Raw genomic sequence first — 19,785 nt, 5'->3', positions numbered from 1 at the left:
CTGGTGCCAGAGACATGGCCTTAAGCTAAATGCCAAAAAGTGTATAGTCATCCCCTTTGGCAAAAACAAAGTGCCCACAAATTACCACATAGGTGGTAATCCATTAAGTACAGAAGAAGTAATTAGGGACCTGGGGACCCAAGTTGATAGCAATCTCTCATTTGACAACCACATGGCCAAAGTGGTTAGAAAAACATTTTATATAGCCCACCTAATCATGAAGGGATTCACATCTAGATCAGGGGAGGTCATCGTGCCTCTTTACTCATCCCTCATCAGGCCCATAATTGAGTACAATGCCCCTTTTGGGATGTACCTTACCAAACACCTGCAGCAACTGGAAAGACCCCAAAAGTACCTCACCAAGAGGATCAAAGGGCTCAAACAGATGCCATATGCTGCCCGGTTAAAGAAACTCCAGCTCTACTCAGTGGCATACCGCCTGTTCAGAGGCGATCTGTGCCTGACGTATAAAGCCATGTCCAACCCAGAATTAATGGAAATGCTGCACCTCAGAAAATCCAAATCCCATCGAGCTATGCGCTCGAGAGACTTGAACCTCAGCACTGAAATAAATAGGACATGCTGGAGGGACAGATTCATAACCCAGTGGCTCCCTTTACTCTGGAATAAAATCCCAGTCCAGGTTAGGCAGAGTCCCTCATTGACTCTCTTCAAGTGGAATCTTGATGAGTGGATGGGAGATCGTAGGTTTTCCCCAGGCATCACTTCTGTGTCACTGTTAGACAGAGGCACAGTATACTAACCTCGAAAAAGGGCATAGCAAAATAAATTTAAAATGGGTGGCGAAAGCCAAACACATTCTGGCTAGGCTTATAAATGCCCTAGGGCAGATAGCCTAGTATGAACCTATCAACCTATGAACCTATCTCTGAACTTCTCCCTGTGATGCTTCAGTTTGGAAAGCTGATATTTTCTCAAAATCAAACACATCCTCACTTTTAAATTAATGTAATAAATTCACATATAGTTTTGAAAAATGTCCTTCTACAGCCTGCTTTTCAGGTTGATCTGCCGAATTATTTTCCTTTGAAACAGTATGCACTTTTGATGGGCACTACATTTAATTACCGTTAATTCTTTAGGTAACAAAAGATCACCTAAAAGAGCATTGACATAAAAAGAATTTTAAGCTGAGTTTCTGCTGAGGTTAAGAACCCCCTCTGTTTCCAAAGTTGCCCAAAACAACACCAAACAACATCAAAAGCATAATGACTATCTGTGTACACATTTACATCTTTGCTTTGGCTAACTCACAAGCTCTTTCTAGATCTACAGACTCAGCAACCCGGGCAGAATATACACCCTCTACTCTCTGTTAGAGCAAGACCTCATTACTGATAGAGACGGATATTCCTGCAACCAAACTTCCATTATCTCTCCCACAGGAACCATCTTTTAAATCATTGCTAGGACAAAAGGAGATAATTAGTCTCACACACATACACACACACACACACACACACACACACACACACACACACACACACACACACACACACACACACACACACACAATTATGTGCTTCACCATCCTTAGCAGTATGTATGAAAGATGCAGGATTCAGAACAGGACAATGTATGAGAGAAATAGATGTATCAGAAAGAAGAGAAACTCCATATTTAGTAAGATGGGCAGTTGAGAGAAGTTGAGTTTTCATTTTAAGGAAGAGAGCTGACACAGAGTGAGGAACTGCAACCATAAGCTCATGCCTGAGCACCAGTGATTGCAGAAGATCAACTAGAATGGTGCCAATGTCCACCACCTTTAAACGGGGCTGAAATCATTTTGCAACAGAGTCAAGTGCTGAACAATAATAAGCTAATGGATGATAGCTATCCCTATGTTTCTGTACAAACACTCCCTCAGCAAATCAGCAAATCAATTATTTTATGACAAAATAAAATTAAAGTCTTTCTGTAATATAGCAACCCCAAAGCTGTGGCAGTAGCTAAAGCTTGCTTTAAATTATGAAATTAATTTTCTTCCTCACTGTTCTAACGGAAGTGCTCTGGTGTATCGTGTTTTGATTTATTTATTTATTTATTTTCAGTTTGTTAACCAGGAGGGTCCACTTGGCAGAGATGAGCCCTTTTTTCAATGGAGGCCCGGGGAGAAAAGCTCCAAGCACATACATGTAAAACAAAATAAAGTCAATACAGAAATTAAATACAAAGTATTACAAAAGCGGGATCATCAGAAGTTGATACAATACGTTACACAATCTTAACATTAACAAAAGTGATTGAAGTAGTGAAAGAAATAACAATGGATAAATAGTATGAAAATGATAGGAGGATGTAAACAACCTAAGGTAAGTATTCTGTTTTGTGTGCATTGCTAATTCCTACAATGTAAGGTATAAAGGAAGTAAGTACATTGAAAGAGAGAAGTGGGGAGGAAGAAGAAGCAAAACATGGCAAGCATTTGGTAAAATGTAGGGAGAGTATAGGTAGTTTGGAGGAGGTTAGGAGGGTGAGAGCAGGAGCATTCCCAAGTGGAAGAGATATAGGAATGGAGCAAAGTCTTAAAGGAGGAGAGGTTCTGGGTTTTAAGAGATTTGTCAAGGGTTTAGCAAATACTGTACAGTTAGAAACCCATTGTCTACAATATCCTGTCATACCTAACAAGGACTTAAGCTGATACTGGGAAGTTGGTCATGGTGCTTTAGCTATTGCCTCAATACAAAATGGTAGCATCTGCCTACTACCCTGAGATATCAGATGACCAAGATAACACACCTGAGATGATTATTGCTACAACTTTTCTCTTTTCTCGACACCTTATCTCCTTTTTCTGCAAGAATAGTTGAAAGGTATTTGCATCCTGCTGGCAATGCTGAAATAATCAGATGCTATTACTAAGTCATTTATGTATTGCATTAACACAAGTCAACCTGGAAATGTCACATCTTCCAAATCTTTTTTTTAGAATTTTACAAAATAATTAAGGAGATTCAGTGTATCCCTGTGGTAACCATGTCCATGTCCATGTTTTGTCTGTGACTGACAGAGCTGCTTTCTCTTTTACCTACCCCATTTTGTTTTCTGTTTTAAGAAATCTACTTGGCCTGGTGTTTTTCTTCTATGTGAGAGATCAACAGTTAAATTATCTAGGCTGCAAATTTCCCAGGTTTTTACATTGGTTAATTGTGTCGAGTGACACTTAAATGCACAGTGAATTTCTGGCCCTTTGTCTTGTGCTGTAAAGATTTCAAGTCTGCATAAACTAAAGCACTGGTGGTGATTCCCTACTGAGTGAGGAAAGTAAACCTATATTTTTAGTCTGTGACTGATAGAGCTGCTTTCTCTTTGACATACTCCATTTTGTTTTCTGGTTTAAGAAATCTTCTTGGACTGACGTTTTTGTTCTATGACACTTAAATTATCTAGGCTGCACATTTTATGTTTTTTCATTGGTTAATTTTTCTCTTGAGTGATACTCAAATACACAGCAAATTTCTGGCCCCTTGTCTTTTACTAAAAATATTTCAAGCCTGCATAAATTAAACCACTGCTCGTGTTTCCCTGCTAGTGTTTCCCACCCACCCTCACCATTGTTGATGTGCTTTTTAAACCTGGTGGTTTTAAGCTTCCTACCCCTACTGTAAATTTAGCTTAATAAGCTGCTCCCTTTCTGCACTTCTGTTGATAATATTATCTGTTGTACTGATTTACTGCATTTTCTAGCTAGATGTTGGATAACATAGTGTAGTCTGACACTCTAGCAAGCGTATGTTTTTACATCAAGATGTCAGTGGATATTCCATCTAGTGCACTGGGAGGTAGCCTGTTCTGTTTAAGTTGGGGAAACACTTGAGATTTCTGCATCAAGAAAATAAGCATATTTTGTGTCTCTGTTGCACTTTTTAAATTGCATTGTATCTGATCACTGCATTCTTTTTGCTTTTTTACTGTTGAGACTGCATATGTTCTGCACTTGTTTTCAACTGTATTTTCAGCCTAGATGGCACAATTTAGGATCTGCTGAATCTAGCCTGTTTTTGTTAACACTCAAGCACTAAACCAGCATTCTTACATTAAGAAGGCTGCACTGCAGCAGTGTGGCAAAAGAGCATGGATCTAGCCTTGTCTGAGCTGGGGATTGTTAGAGGAAGGTTCATTTTGTACTTTCCTATTTGTAGATTGGCTTAAAACTGTTTATTTTTTTCTGTATTTAAGCCTTGCATTTGCTCATCACTGTGGATGATGCAACAAGGGTTAGTGGTGCCCTGTATAGAAGCAAACACCTTGAAACACAATTTTTCCATAGACAACTACTCCCAAGCTTCTCTGTTGCACTAAAGGCAACTTAGTTGTGCACTGATCAGCATTGCCACACCTATCCTCCACAACACTCAACTTAAAAACCCTTGATAGTTCTAGTGTAAAAACTGGTCAATATAGCCACTCCTTTCCCTAATAGCTTGATAGTCCTTGTGCAAAAGCTGATCAGTCTAGCACACTCCATTCCACAATAACTAATTCAGTAAAAACCTGCTATAATGGATAGACAGTTTTCTATTATTTCTCTGGCCTGCCTGAGGCAATGTAGTAAGTGCCTCATGTATGCTGACAGCCATTTACTCCTACAGCAAACAAATACCCTATGTAAGAGATGTAAGTACACTATGAAATTGGAATCACTTTTCACATGTAGCAACAAACTGGATAGCAAGCAGCTTGTATAAGACACATAAACCCACATACACAGAGGTACTCACTAGAAGTCTGCCAAAAGTTCAGAGACCTCCCAAATGTAAACAAAATACACACACTGTTATGTGTCCCAGGCAGATATGACCCTAGCCATAAGTAGCATTCTAGCTTCTCCCAAGATGATGCCACAGTATAAACAGAAAATGATCGACTTCAACAACTGGCTTAGCTTCTGCTGTCAGTCCAGGAGGATCTGGTATCTGTCAACCTGGGAAAAGATGGTCACCAGGCCACAATGCTTTGCCAAAGATGGTCTGCACCTGTCTCCTCTAGGCTTTTGGATACTGGTAAAGGCACTTAACAGTCCCATAGTGCCTTTTTTAGGCAATGTGAAAACAACAAAATTTATAATGTAACAAAATCCACCAAAGGCAAACTTAAGGTTCTGATGCTTAATGATAGAAGTCTAAACATGAAGCTGCACTCCCTGGAAGCAATCATCACCTCAAAGATGCTGATGTCTGTGCAGTCACTGACACATGGTTCACTGTTGCTGAGAGCACCCTGGTCATGGAAGGCTACAATGCCTTCCATATGTTCAGACTTCAAAATGAGTGTAAAAGAACCGAAGGTGGAGGGGTTTTTCATCTTCATTAAAGCCAAGTACACCTCAAGACTGGTCAGACAGTATAACTCTCGTGAACTACTCCATGTCCAATTAACTCTAGGCAAAATACCCTAGAACATCATTGCTAGCTTTAATTCCCCCACTATGAACAAAGAAAAGCACATCACCTACCTGCACTTACTGGAATCACTCTCCATGTAGCCCAACACCTTAGTCATGGGTGATTTCAATTATCCTTCCATCAGCTGGATGGCATATACAAGCACAAACACACTCACCTGGGGGTTCCTGGACTTTGTTAATTCAACTGCTCTGGAACAGATAGTCTACACCCCCACAAGGGGTCCTAGACATAGTACTCACAAACATGGGGAGTCAATGCACTTCCGCCCATGTGAAGCCTTCCCTGGTAAGGACGGACCATAAAGCTGTCTCATTCAATGTAACTATTGGACCTGACACACCCACATGGGCAAAAAAAAAAGGCAAACTGAAGAATTTTTTCTAAAGCTAATTTCAGACTACTAAGCAATTGTTTAAAAAGTTTTATACCCCCACACTCACAGACAAACAATGACTGCTATGCAAAGGTGTACTCAGGCTGTCCTGTACAAACACTTCAACAGGTGCATAGACTCAGCTGTACCTGACCTAATCAAAACAGTTGCTCCCAAAAAAACAAGCCACCCTGGAGTACCTCAAATATAAACAGGTTATATAACAAGAGGAAGAAAGTGATGTTTAAGAATAAGAGGGAACTGACTCAGTAGAGGAAGTAATCCCTCCTCAGCTTGAACAAGCAAATCAGAAATTTGGTGAAATCCTCTTAATCTATGTATGAAGCAAAAATAGCACCTCTAGCTAAGGATAATCATAAGGCATTCTTTAATTACATCCAGAACTTAAAAGGGAATGCCCAACTTTGTACAGAACTGGTAATAGATTGTACCACTCATACTGCATTGGAGGAAATTGCCAACCTGCTAGCTGACAGATTTGGTGCAAACTTCACCACCCCCCCCTGACCCCACCAGCCATAGCCCAAAGCATAACCAGCATCAGTACTCTGCCTAGTATCTATATTTATGCTGTCCAAGGCCAAAAACATGGTCTCAGTGGGACCAGATAACATCCCAGGATACTTATTAAGCAATCTAAAACTGGACCTAGTAGACCTACTTAATGATCTCTTTAACCATAGCCTGAATACTGGCTTTGTTCCAGTGGAGTGGAGAACAGCAACAATAATCTCCTTGCACAAAGGAGGACCATCAACAGACGCCGGGAATTATAGACCCATAAGTCTAAAAAGTCTCATCTACAAGGCCATGAAAAGAATTATCATGGACCTCATCAACAAGGACATAGGTGATTTTCAAACTCTAGACCCAATCCAATTTGGCTTTGTTAAGTGTAGATCATGCTTATTAAACCTGGTAGATGTCTTTGAGAAAGTCACCAAAGCCCTAGATGAAGGTAAGACAGTGCTTACTGCCTATCTTGACTTGGCCAAGGCTTTTGACACAATCCCTACTCAGGTATCATTGAAAAACTCTCTCAGTTTGGGATTAACCCTTACATCACTAGATGGGTATCCAGCTGGCTCACAGACAGAATACATATTGTCAACACTGGTGACTCCATCTCTAACAGTAGACCAATAACTAGTGGCATGCCACAAGCTTCTGTGCTGGGTCCTTTACTGTTCAGAATTTACTTCTCAGAAGTCCAGCCTAAATTAGACAGCTTTCAGCTTACCAAGTTTGCTAATGATTGCAAATTGGGTGGACTCATTGAGTCCTCCAATGATGTTACCATACTACAAGAAGGTCTAACACAGACAAATGACTGGTGCCAAAGCCACAGTCTAAAACTAACTGCAAAAAAGGGCATTATTATTCCCTTTCGGCAAAGTAGAATTCCTTACTAACTATAGTACTGACATCGCCCCCTAAACTTAAACCAAGTGGTGTGAGACCTAGAAACACAGGTAGACAGCAGTCTGAACTTCGACCGCAAAGTTTTCTCTGTGGTAAGGAAAGCATTTTACATTGGACAGCTCATAAGTAAGGGCATCGTATCATATCCAGGTCTAAGGATTTTATGGCCCCGACTCTCATCATGCTCCTTTTTGTATGTATCTCAACAGACACATGCAGCAGCTGGAGAGGCCACAGACGTTCCTCACCAAGAAAATATAGGGCCTCCAAAACATGACATACGTGGTTAGATTAAAAGCTCTGTCTCTGTACTCTGTATCATATAGGCTGCAGACAGGAGGCTTGTGCCTGGCCTACAGGGCAGTTTCTGACCCTGCCCTAATGGATATGCTTCACATACACAACTCTAGTGGCATGAGTCACTCGCTCTAGGGATCTTAACCTAGCCTGTGACATTGGCAAAACACGCTGGAGAGATAAATATGTCTCCCAGAGACTGCTTCTCCTCTGGAACAAACTTCCAATTCACGTGAAGAAGAGCTTCTCTTTGACCCTATTCAAATGCAAACTGGACAAATGGATGGGAGACAGCAAATTCATCCTGGGGCTAGCACCCATATCCCTTATAGACAGGGGGAATCAGTGTTGACCATACACTAACTCTGCAAAATGCATTTAATTCATAAGCACAGATAGAGCAACTTGGGATTAACATGGCTATGACTGTAAGGGCTCTAGGGACGCTAGTCTAATCACCTCCTATGAACCTATAAACCAATAGGATCATAGGATCATTGGAAGTTACTAGGCTACTGGCCCTGAGGTCCTTACAAGCCTAACCAAGAATTTAGCCCATGTTCCAACAAGTCAGCACCTTATGCCACTGTCCAGCAGAGACACAAGTGGAATCCCAGGGGTATATTTTCTGTTCCCACCAGTTATCCAGGTTGCACTTAAAAGGTTTAATGAGGTATTCTGCTTTATGTGGTGAGGGAGTATATTCCACAAAAGGGGGAGTCTCTGGGATACAAATCTGTCCTGCCAGCATGTCCTATTGATGTCACAGACCAGGTTGAGGTTGGGCGTGTGGGTTACTCAAGTGGAGCTTGACTTCTGGGTATGTAGCAGTCCCATCAGGGTGTGGTCTGAGATTGCCTTTTATGCCAGACAGAGGTCACGTATGAGGAGTCTGTAGGAGACTGAGTAGAGGGACAGGGCTTTTAGCCTATCTGTGCAGGGTAGATGTTTGAGGCCCTGAATTCTCCAGGTGAGGAGCCTATGTGGTCTTTCCAGCTGCTGCAAGTGCTTTGTGAGCTGAAAGGGGCATTGTACTCTATAATAGGTCTTATAAGGGAAGAATACAGGAATATTATGCCCACCTTCTCCCTGGATAAGATATCCTTACTAATGAGGTGGGCCATGTAGAAAGCTTTCCATACAATGGAGGCAATATTGTGGTCAAAAGTCTGTTTGATATCATCCTGGGTGCCCAAATTCCTCATGACTGATTGCTTGCTTAGCACCTTATTAGCAATGTGATAATTTGTGGGGATGTTACTCCTCCCAAAAGGGATGATGATGCATTTTTTTGGCATTCAGTTTGAGGCCATTTTTCTGGCACCAGTCATTTGACTGGATAAGACCTTTTTGGAGGATGTCCAAATCACTAGGGGAATTGATGACAGCACCCAGCTTGCAGTCCCTTATAAATAAAGGCAAACAGAAACTGACTTTTAGGATGGATGGGTATAGAAAAGAATGCTGAGCATAGATCTATTACAGAAAAATATTTTGCTGTAGGGGGTATGCAACTCAGTACTGCTGCTGGATTTGGAACCACAGGAAAAGTATGCAATATTGCATTGGTTACAGCCCTCGAATCTTGCACAAACTGATGTTTCCTTTCCTGGCTTCTTCACAGGGAAAACAGGAGTATTACAAGGGTTTTTTACTGGTACTATTAGTCCTTGCTGCATTAAAGACTGGATTATAGGTTTAATTCCCTGCTCTGCCTCTGATTTTAGTGGATACTGTGGAACTCTAGGGAGAGGTTTAAATGGACACAATTTTATTTTTATTGTTTCTGCAGATTTTAATATACCTACTTCATTAGCATGTTTAGCCCATTATTTACCAGTTTGCATAACAGGTATCTTCCGAGCAAGTTCACCGGTGCTGTAATACTCAGAAGGAAAGAATATATTTCCTCAATGGGTCCTAAAGAAATGGGTATAGGTTCTGAAACAGGATATGTGACAGCAGCATTTGTTACTCCAAGTACTATTACTTTATGTTTTGATATGGTATTTGACTATCTAACTTTTAATACAGATCTAGTGGCTACAGTGTCCACTAGGAAAGGAATTTCCTTTGAATTAAGTTCTACCTTAACATAGGGTCCCTTTTGGTCTATTGGCAGCAGAGGATCAAGCTTTATTTCTGTTTCATTACACTTACATAGTCAGTACAGTGATTCCTGGTTCCTTCTAATCTTAGAAGGTGGTGTAGGAAATACAGTATTGCTATAATTCGGCTGCAATTCAGTCCAGGTATCTTAGACTCTCTGCATTCACTCGTGTGGGCATTAGCCTCTCCAGTGTCCTGCTTCATCACAATTGAAGCAAGATCCATCAGATGAAGCAGGAGGGTTGCTGCCAGCTCATTGTTGCCAACCAGCTGCACCTTGTTCCCCTCAACCAGCACTTTTACTAAAACCCCTAGCAGCTCCTCTTCCCTACATCTGCCTCATCCCCTTGGGGCTTTTAATTGCATTATTTGTAAAGTTAGCAGTTTATCCTCAGTATCCTTTCTTTGTTTTTCCTGATACTCAGTACAGTGATTTGCAGCACTTAACATGGACTCCAAGTCCTTTCCCTGACAGTCTATAAGTAATAGCATAGCTTGAGGTGGGGGGGTATGCAGAGGGGCGGTACGCAGCGGGAGGCACTTTTGGGACTGTCTACTTAAATAATTTTAATTAAAAAATTACTTTTTTTAAGGGCATTCTTCTTTAAGAATGGTCCAGTAGCATCACATCTGTGACATCCTCTTCTTCCCATCTGACTGCGTACTTTTAAACTGCAGATAATTTTGCTTCCTGCCTTTTTTGCTTGCCAGAATAGTGTTTAAATCATTGCTGGTTCTTATTGTTGGTTGTGCATTTGCTGCTTCCCAATTGATTTAATTATGCTGCTGCTGGCCCAAGTGGTGTGTGATGCTGCCCAACTGATTTAATTCTGCTGGCCTGAGGTGTGTGTGTGTGTGTGTGTGTGTGTGTGTGTGTGTGTGTGTGTGTGTGTGTGTGTGTGTGTGTGTGTGTGTGTGTATACAGTAGGTACAAGAAACAAGAGCCTGAACCGTCTACCCATACCACCACTTGTGATTCCAGCTCTTAACTTTTACAGAATATCTGGAATGTTTGGTTCATACGTTTGGTCTGTTCCTCTTAAAATTTGTGGTTTTCTTGCAAATCAGTGAGAAATGAATTCACTAACTAATGATAGTCATTTAAGTTTCAGTTTTCCTATCTTTCAGGAAACACATGGTAACACAAAATTCTTTATTCTGGCAACTTTCTAAGATTATTCAAGCAATGTTTAAAATGTGTCCCTGGTTTTGGGCTTTTGTCTCCTCAATATATTTTTGGCTTTTTCCAGATTTCTTTTGCTCTAGATTTGAGAGATTTAGTTGAGCGTCAAGTGAGCTTCAGAGGAAGAGAAGTTTAGTGCTGATTATGCTAAGTCTGTTTGTGTTGCTAGTAGCACACCAGTTAGTATACTTGCTTTTGATGCAGAAGGCTGTGGGTTCTACTACCACAGTATGGAGATTGATTGTTGATACTGTACTGTGTTGATCTTTAAAAGGAGTGGATGCTGTAGTTCTGTGAATGTCCTCTTTTGGAGGAGATACCTTATAACTATGAACCTGTTATCAGTTTGCCATCCATCCCTTATTGCAATATTACTAGCTTATCATTTTTTTAATGTAACAAAGGCAATTTATTCTTCAGGGGCAACAGGCCTGTTTGTAGATGAAACAATGAAATAAAGTTCTTTGCTATCAGAACTTCTTCAGTAGTTACAGATCTTTTTAGTGTGGAAATATTTAGATTACCTTTACTTCTGCAGAGATTGTGCATATTTACTGATATTGGTGGATTGTAATGACAGAAGTTTGAGTAGACTTTTATGATAGAAATGTTCTGAATTGGGTAGTTTTGTCATTATTGGTTCATACATTTTATTTCATTGCTTACTAGAAAAATGTTCAAAACAATAAAGTTAAAACATGCTCTAAGTGTGCTGTATTATACAAGGAATATAATTTAATACAATCAAGAAGGTGAATCAAAGAATACATGTATGTTTGCATGGTTCTAAATATGTATGCAAGGGGCCTATGATTTCAAAACACCCTAAAGGTAAACTTTAACCGCCACTGGCCAAATGCATTTTCTTTGAATGTAGATTTCAATGCTGTTTCAATGAATGTGAGTTTCAAGGGCAGAGAAGTTTTAATGCTAAGTCCGTTTTCATTGTGGGACTGTATTGTTTTTGTTAAGCAGATGTCTATCAGTGTTTGTGCTATAAAATTTAAAATAAAAGTTTTAAATGAAATCCAAATATGCATTGTAGAAGTAAAGCATAAAGCAGTATGCACATTACAGTGTTTATGGTAAATGGGGAGGGATTGCAAAGTAATGGGACACTAGAATAGGTGTGGGGGGTAGGGATGTGTATGGGGTGGCCCATTTGACCATTATTTTGTGAGAGGGAAGGGTCGGCAAACTCAAAGACAGCCTCGGGCGGCACAAACTCTAGCTACACCACTGTCTATAAGCACTTGCTTTTTTGATTTTGTACAGGGGCTTGCAAACCCTACACAATAGCAGCTGCAATAGCTGGCTTAGCTTGTTTTTCTGGCTCTGGTATTCCAGAATGTTGGGCAAACTCTGCTTTGAGGCAGCTCAAATAATCTGCAGAAGGAAGCCCTTTATTTTGCATACATGCATGTATCTTAGACTAATCTACCTTAACTTGACACACTTCCATAATTTTATTTAACAGTCCCATCCTTTTGTCTATGAGTGCATTTCCTGTGAGAGTAAAATCTGTTATTACAGCCTTTTCAAGTAACTGCTTTCTTATTTCATCTGAAGTGACTACCGAAAACAACTGGTTCATATCTGTCAAAGTAGGGTTGTACCATTCTGTTACAGTTTTTAATTCCTCCTTAAACCTTAACAGATCTTTTCTAATATTTTGAAAACTTTTGAACATATTATGCAAATCAGCATGGGTCCAAGGGTGATGAATAAGCTCCCTATTACTGGCCCCAATATTTCTATGAGTGTGTACCAAAAGATCCTCTCCATAGGCAATGGCCTCTTGTCCTACCCTGTTGTGTGAGCACATGTGGTGAGCTACAGGTGTGTCAGGTACTAGTGCTCCTGTCAGAGATGAAGAAACTTGTTGGAAATGAGAGGAGGAAGAAGAACCCTCTCCAACTGCATATGCCTGTTCTGAAGATGTGGGTTAAACAGTGCAACTAGGTTGAGATGCAACAATACTGCACTGAGCTGGTGTACAAGGGGCAGTTGACCAAAATGCAGAGCTCTGAGAAATAATGAAGTCTTTCCCAGGAGCCATCCATCATGATACATATGAGGATGGGGGTTCAGTAGTTATTGAAGGATTATTATCCTCCTCTGAAGTCTCTGCTTTTGACTGCCCCCAGTTTCTTCCAAACCTGCCAAGAGAGGATAAAGGTATCATTTTTACTGGTCTGTTCTGCCTTCTTAACCTCTTTCACCTGTTGTAGCAACTTGTTATTAGTATTTTGTAATCCCTTTAATGCTGATTCCTTTTCCCTTTTAAGATCTTTGGTATACTAGGAATAAAATACTGCCTATTGTTTCTCACGTGTTTTGTTTTTCTTTTCTTCCAAAATACCTCTCATATTCCCTAATTTATCCTTATCATAAGTTTCATTTAATGGAAATACTTCACCAGGGTAGTTTTTTTGAGTTGAAACCACTCATTCAAATACTTACAGCTTTCCTTCCTATAATTGTGATACATAAAATAAGCAGGTGTTCCCTTTGCAGGGATTTGAACCTGCCTACTTAATGCTGTTTCCATTTCCCCTATTAAGACTTACCTTGTGGATCCTGGTAATTCGGCAAAAATAACTACACCAATTTACACACCATTCAGGGAGGGAAGGACAGGAATTCTGTTGTGCAGTGACAGAGGAAGGGTTTCAAAAAGTCTTTTCCCACAGCAACCCTTGCTTTTACCCCATTATGAACTCAAAATTACAGCTCCAGCATTGAGATCAGAAAAACGGAGAAGCTAGGTAGTGTGTCCAGAAATGCCCACTCTCTTTGGAACCTCGAAGTGTACTTTCATACATTCATACCTAAGTCTCAATGTGCTATAGGCTCATACATTTGATTTACCAGCTCACCACTATGCCCCAGCATGCTATGGGCTCATGAATCTGATTTAACAGCACACCACTATATCCCAGTGTGCTATGGGCTCATGACTCTGATTTAACTTTTCCTTACCCATATATTAAACAACGCACAATACCTCTCATACCTCTTACCTTTTAGCCTTCTCTCAATGGTACCACCTTCAACAGAAGGTGCATCCTTGTGTTTATTTCCTTTTTTGTTATATGCACATACATATTTATTAAATGTTTCCTTATTTTCTGTGGGGTCCTCCCACTATTACTTTGCATAAACGTGTCAAGCAAACTCAATTATTTAACAAAACAGTTATTCGCTCATTCTACTCTTTTAACTATATTATCTATATTTTTTTCAGTTATCAGTTTTCCCACCTAGTCTATTATAATTGCACATCCTGAATAGTTAGGTTTCTGAGCCTCTGACTATTCCATACAAAGCAGTGTGGAATTCACAGAATAACTTTCGGTCTTGGATCCTTGTAGTTTGCTCCACACTGCCCTGCAGCAATACCAAAGTTTAGAATCCAAGTCACAGTACCAATTATTATACTACAAATTAAATATCAAAGAATTTTACAGTTTTGACTTAGTCAATAATGACACTTTAGGATATGCAAAGTACTTGTTTAGTCCATAAACAGTGCTGGGAGACTGCCTGCTAAACTCTTCAGAATCAGTCTCAAGGAAGGAACAAACAGAAAACACTTTATCTATATATACCTTTTCTTGTCAGATGCATGCATGCAAAATTTTGATTTTGCATTACTTTTAGTAAATCAGTGTGCATTTTAAAATATTTTCAACCCTCATGCTTTTCGCTCAGAGACTCAGGCGAACACTTCACAAATATGCATTTTAAACATGAGCCACCTGTGCTGAATTTCATTGTCCTTCAACCTTGTAATATCCAGTACCAGTCCACACTTTCTCACAGACAGCCTTGCAAAAACTCATCCCCCAGCCTGAGAAGGCCAGAGTGTAACTGTTCCTTATTTGATTAATCCAGTTTCCACAGATACCCACCACAATTCATTAACTGTCTGAAACTAGACTCTTCAACAAAACATTCCTTAACTCTTTTAGCACTTACTTTACCTTCAACTATTTGTCAGGACATTATAGTTTGTTAATAGGAAATATGCAATTGTAAGGCACTTAAATCATATGAGAATAAACTTTGCATAATTATACATCTCTTTTGCAGTTTTTCTTTGACATAAAAATATCATAAAAATTTCATTTAACTCATTTGTGAAGAAATTACAAGTTATTGTGTATTTAGTGAAGAATAAACATGAGACATAACAATGTTTCTGCAATACATGGTTGAGTAAACCCTCAAGGTTATACCAGTCAGTTTAGCATGGTTGTCTAATCTGTTAAGGTTAGAGTAATCACTGTTAGCATGGTTGAGTAATCTCTCAAGGTTACAACAGTCACTGTTAGAATGCTTAAGTAATCTCCGAAGGTTATAGCAGTAACTGTTAGAGCAGTCACTGTTAGAGCAGTCACTGTTAACATGATTGAGTAATCTTTTAAGGTTAGAGCAGTCAGCGTTAGCATGATTCAGTAATCTGTCAGAGTTACAGAAGTCAGTTTTAGCATGAATGAGTAATCTCTCCAGGTTAGAGCAGTTACTCTTAGCATCCCTGAATATTCTCTCAAGGTTAAAGCAGTTAGCATTAGCATGTTTCAGTAATCTAAGGTTACAGCATTCACAGTTGTCATATTTGAGGAATTTCTCAAGGTTAGAGAGATCAGCATTTGTATTGCAGAGTAAACTCATAAGGTTAAAGCAGTCGCTGTCAGCATGGTCGTGTTATCTCTAAAGGTTAGAACAACCAGCTTTTGCATGGATGAGTAATCTTTCAAGATTAGAGCAGTCACAGATAGCATGTTTGAGTAATACCTCAAAGTTAGAGTAGGAATAATCTAAGGTTAGAGCAGTCAGTGTTAGCATGGATGAATAATGTCTCAAGGTTAGAGCAGTCACTGTTAGCATGGATGAATAATGTCTCAAGGTTAGAGCAGTCAGCGTTAGCATGGTTGAGTAATCTGTCAAGGTTACAGAAGTCAGTTTTAGCTTGAATGAGTAACCTCTCAAGGTTAGAGCAATTACATTTAGCATCTCTGTATATTCTCTTAAGGTTAAAGCAGTTAGCATTAGCATGTTTCAGTAATCATGTTTGAGTAATTTCTCAAAGTTAGAACAGTCAGTGTTAGCATGATTGAGTAATGTCTCAAAGTTAGAGCAGTCAGAGTTAGAATGGTTGAATAATCTCATACTTAGAACAGTCATCTTTAGCATGCTTGAGTAATCTAAGGTTACAGCAGTCACTGTTAACATGTTTGGGTAATCTTTCAGGGTTAAAGAGGTCAGCATTAGCATAGTTGAGTAATCTCCCAAGGTTAGAGCAGTCAGCGTTAGCATGTTATCATTATTATGCTTGAGTAATCTAAGGTTAGAGTGTAACTTTACCATGTTTTAGTAATCTCCCAATGTTAGAGATGTCAGCATTACCATGGCTGTGTAATCTCCCTAGGATAGAACAGTCAGTTTAGTATAGTTGAGTAACCTCTTAAGGATAGAGCAGTAGGTATTATCATAGTTGAGTAATCTCTTAAGGTTAGAGCAGTCACTTCTGTCATGGTTGAGTAATCTCTCAAGGTTACAGCAGTTAGCATTAGCATGGTTATGTATTTTGCAAGTTTAGAGCAGTCACTGTTATGGTTGAGTAATCTCCCAAGGTGTGAGCAGTCACTGTTAGCCCAGTTAAGTAATCTGTTAAGGTTAAAGCAGTCAGAGTTAATATGCATGTGTAATCTCTCAAAGTTAGAGCAGTTAGCATTATCATCGCTAAGTAATCTGTCAAGGTTAGGGCAGTAAGAGTCAGCATGGCTGAGTAATCTAAGGTTAGAGCAGTCACTGTTAGCAATTTTTGAGTAATCTCACAAGATTAGAGTAGTCAGCAATATCACTGATGAGTAATCATCCAGGGTTAGAGCATTCAGCATTAGCTTGGTTGAGTAATCTCTCAAGGTTACTCAGTCAGCATTAGCATGATTTAGTAAACTTTTATGTTTAGAGCAGTCATGGTTAGCATGGTTGAGTGTCCCTCAGGGTTAGAGCAGTCAGTGTTACTATGTCTGAATAATCTATCAAGGCTGGAACAGTGAGTATTAGCATGCTTGAGTAATCTGTCGGTGGAGTCACTGCTATGATGGTTGAGTAACCACCCAGGGATAGAGCAGTCACTGTTAGCATGGTTGAATAACCTCTCAAGGTTAGAGGAGTTATTGTTAGTATAGTTTACTAATGTCAGTTAGAGAGGTCAGCAATAACATTGTTGAGTAGTGTCTCAAGGACGTAAGAAGATGGTGCTGCCTAGCAGATACATTTCTTGCAGTTGAGCATCCTGCATGGTGTCACTGCTGATTTCTGTAAACATATGCATTATCTGCAGTCCCTCAAATATTGTCATCCCAGATATTTTATTAAGGAGATGCTGAATTTTGCTACTGTATTATGTTGACACTGCTTCCAAGTACTTGCATCAGATCCATGACTATGGTGAAACAGGGCAAGTGACCAGGAGTGATTTGTTGAGGGCACAGTTGGCAGGTACTGGTGATAAGTTAGGATAATACTGACATTTTATTTATTTCATTTTGTTAATTGAGTGGATGGATTGCTCCAAGGACCCTTTTCAGCCATGACAGAGCCTAAGACAACAACACTATCCCCATATACATATTTAGCAGACCTTAATACAGTGCAGAATATAATTTCAAACCTGACTTTTGACATACGATAACAAGAACAATATTTTAAAGATAACATATTTTACAAATGTGATATGAAGCCAGGGTATGTGGCATCAGACGGACTCCCCACATCTAATTCCACAGTTAATAACCACATATTTTAGCCTAGACATGTAAACTGCTTCAACCGTCTGAGGTGTAAATGAATGGCACTTGCAATTTTTGTTTTGATGTGCTGACAGGTGGCATTCACAAATTTGTGATAACTTCCATTTTAAGTGATATAAGTATGTTTTGGTCTAAGTTTATTTAATGTTACATGGCATGGTGTTGAGTGTTTTTGCCTCACGGCAAGAGGTTCTCCAGTTCAGTTCTCAGCTGGGGTGCCTCCTTTGTGCAGTCTGCATGTCCTCCCTTTGTTTATATGGGATTTCTCCAGGTGCTCTGGTTTCCTCCCACATTTCAAAGATATGCAGGACGTGGACTAGATATTCTAAATTGGCCACAGGAGTCAATGTGTGCACAAGTGTGTGTTGTGGAAGAACAGCTGCAGCACGGTTAACTACCCAGTGGTGTGAACCTTGTCTGTAGATTATTGCCACTGTTGGAGTCTACCCTATGTGCAAAAATGGAAAAAGGGGGTGTGGATGGATGGATGGATGGATGGATGGATGGATGGATGGATGGATGGATGGATAAAAAGCTATTTGTAGTCTATATTGATTTACACTGCACATATAGCACAAATAAAGCAGAGGTATTTACATAGCATCAGCTAAGTTAGTTGGGTAAGATAAGATCACTTAAAAGATACTGTAACTTTATTTATTTATTTTATTTTATTTTATTTATTTATTTTACATTTGTTGACTGGGATAGTCTGACTGGATACATGTCCATTGTCAGTGGAGGCCCGGGAGAAAAGCTCCAAAGGAAGTAATACGGGCAAAACTGACATAGTGCACACTAAAGAACAATTACAAGCAATTTAAACCCAGTCTAATAGTCACACGGAGTGTAGGTTATATAATCTAACATGCTTATCATCTGGTTAACTAAATTACAACACAATAGATTTAAATTAACAATATAATACTGGTACACCAGTGTTGCTAAGTATTTAGTCAGGCTTGGCGCCAGGGCATAGCCATTGAGTCTTGAAGTACTACTTGAGGGCTTTCTTGAATTCAGATAGGGTAGTGTATATTGTAATGTCAGCAGGTAGTGAGTTCCAAGTTTTGCCTACAGAGTTGGCAAACATGGAGTCCCCGGCTCAGTTGTTGGATTTGGTGGTTTGTACTACAAGTCTATTGGATGAGCGAAGTGGTTAAGTTGGTGTGGGGATAGATGATATTTTTCAAAGCAGGTTTATTTTCAGGTTGGTTAAGTACTTTGTGAGCCACAATAAGTTGGTTATACTGAATCTGCCTAGATAGCTCTAGCCATCCTAGATTTTTAGGTTTATGCAGTGATGTGTTCCGTAGGGCAGGCCAGTGGCAAATCTAGCTATGCTATTGTAGCAGGCAGAGAGTCTGCTTTAAGTTGGCAAGTATAGGGAAGCATAAAAGAGGGTGGAGAGCAGATGGGAGTGGGTGATGGCAGTCCTAGCAGGTGGGGTTAGGAATGGTTTTATTCTATATAGTGAGCCCAGTTTTTTATTAATGGATTTTATCATTTTATTAACGTGAGCATCAAATTTGAGATTGTTGTCCACAATTACCCCAAGGAGTTTTGTGAGAACATCTGGGGAGCTTATGGTGCCATTGTTAGACTTAATGGAGAAAGATATCACCAGGGATTTTTGGGTGGGGGAGAAAAATACTAGCTTTGTTTTGCTGGGATTTAGAATAAGACATCGGTCAGCAAGCCAATTTTCAACTAGGTTGAAAGTACACTGAGTACTTAACTGTAGTTCAGCCTGGGTGGTACCAATGCAGATCAATGTAGAGTCATCTGCATACTGAATGCAGTTAGCATATGGGATGACAGCATGCAGATCATTAATAAATATGGAAAACAGCAGTGGTCCCAGAATAGACCCCTGGGGACACCTAGGGTGTTGGGTAGGAGGTTGGATGGATTGTTCTGCCATAGTATGGCTTATTGTCTATTGTGGAGATAGGATTGGAACCATTGAAGGGAGTGATGACCTAGGGACATTTTTGTCAGGGTGTGGATAAGTAGATGGTGGCTAACCATATCAAAAGCTTTAGAGAAATCCAAAAAAAGGGCTAAGGATAGCTTGCTATTGTTCCTGTTATGGTTTACATCATTCGTGAAGGTGAGGAGGGC

This window comes from Protopterus annectens, chromosome 6.part0 (genome assembly GCF_019279795.1).
Source record: "Protopterus annectens isolate FY-2018-M chromosome 6.part0, PAN1.0, whole genome shotgun sequence".
NCBI classification, from domain to species: domain Eukaryota; kingdom Metazoa; phylum Chordata; order Ceratodontiformes; family Protopteridae; genus Protopterus; species Protopterus annectens.
The sequence above is the reverse complement of the archived record's forward strand: the minus strand, read 5'-3'. Positions refer to the sequence as shown.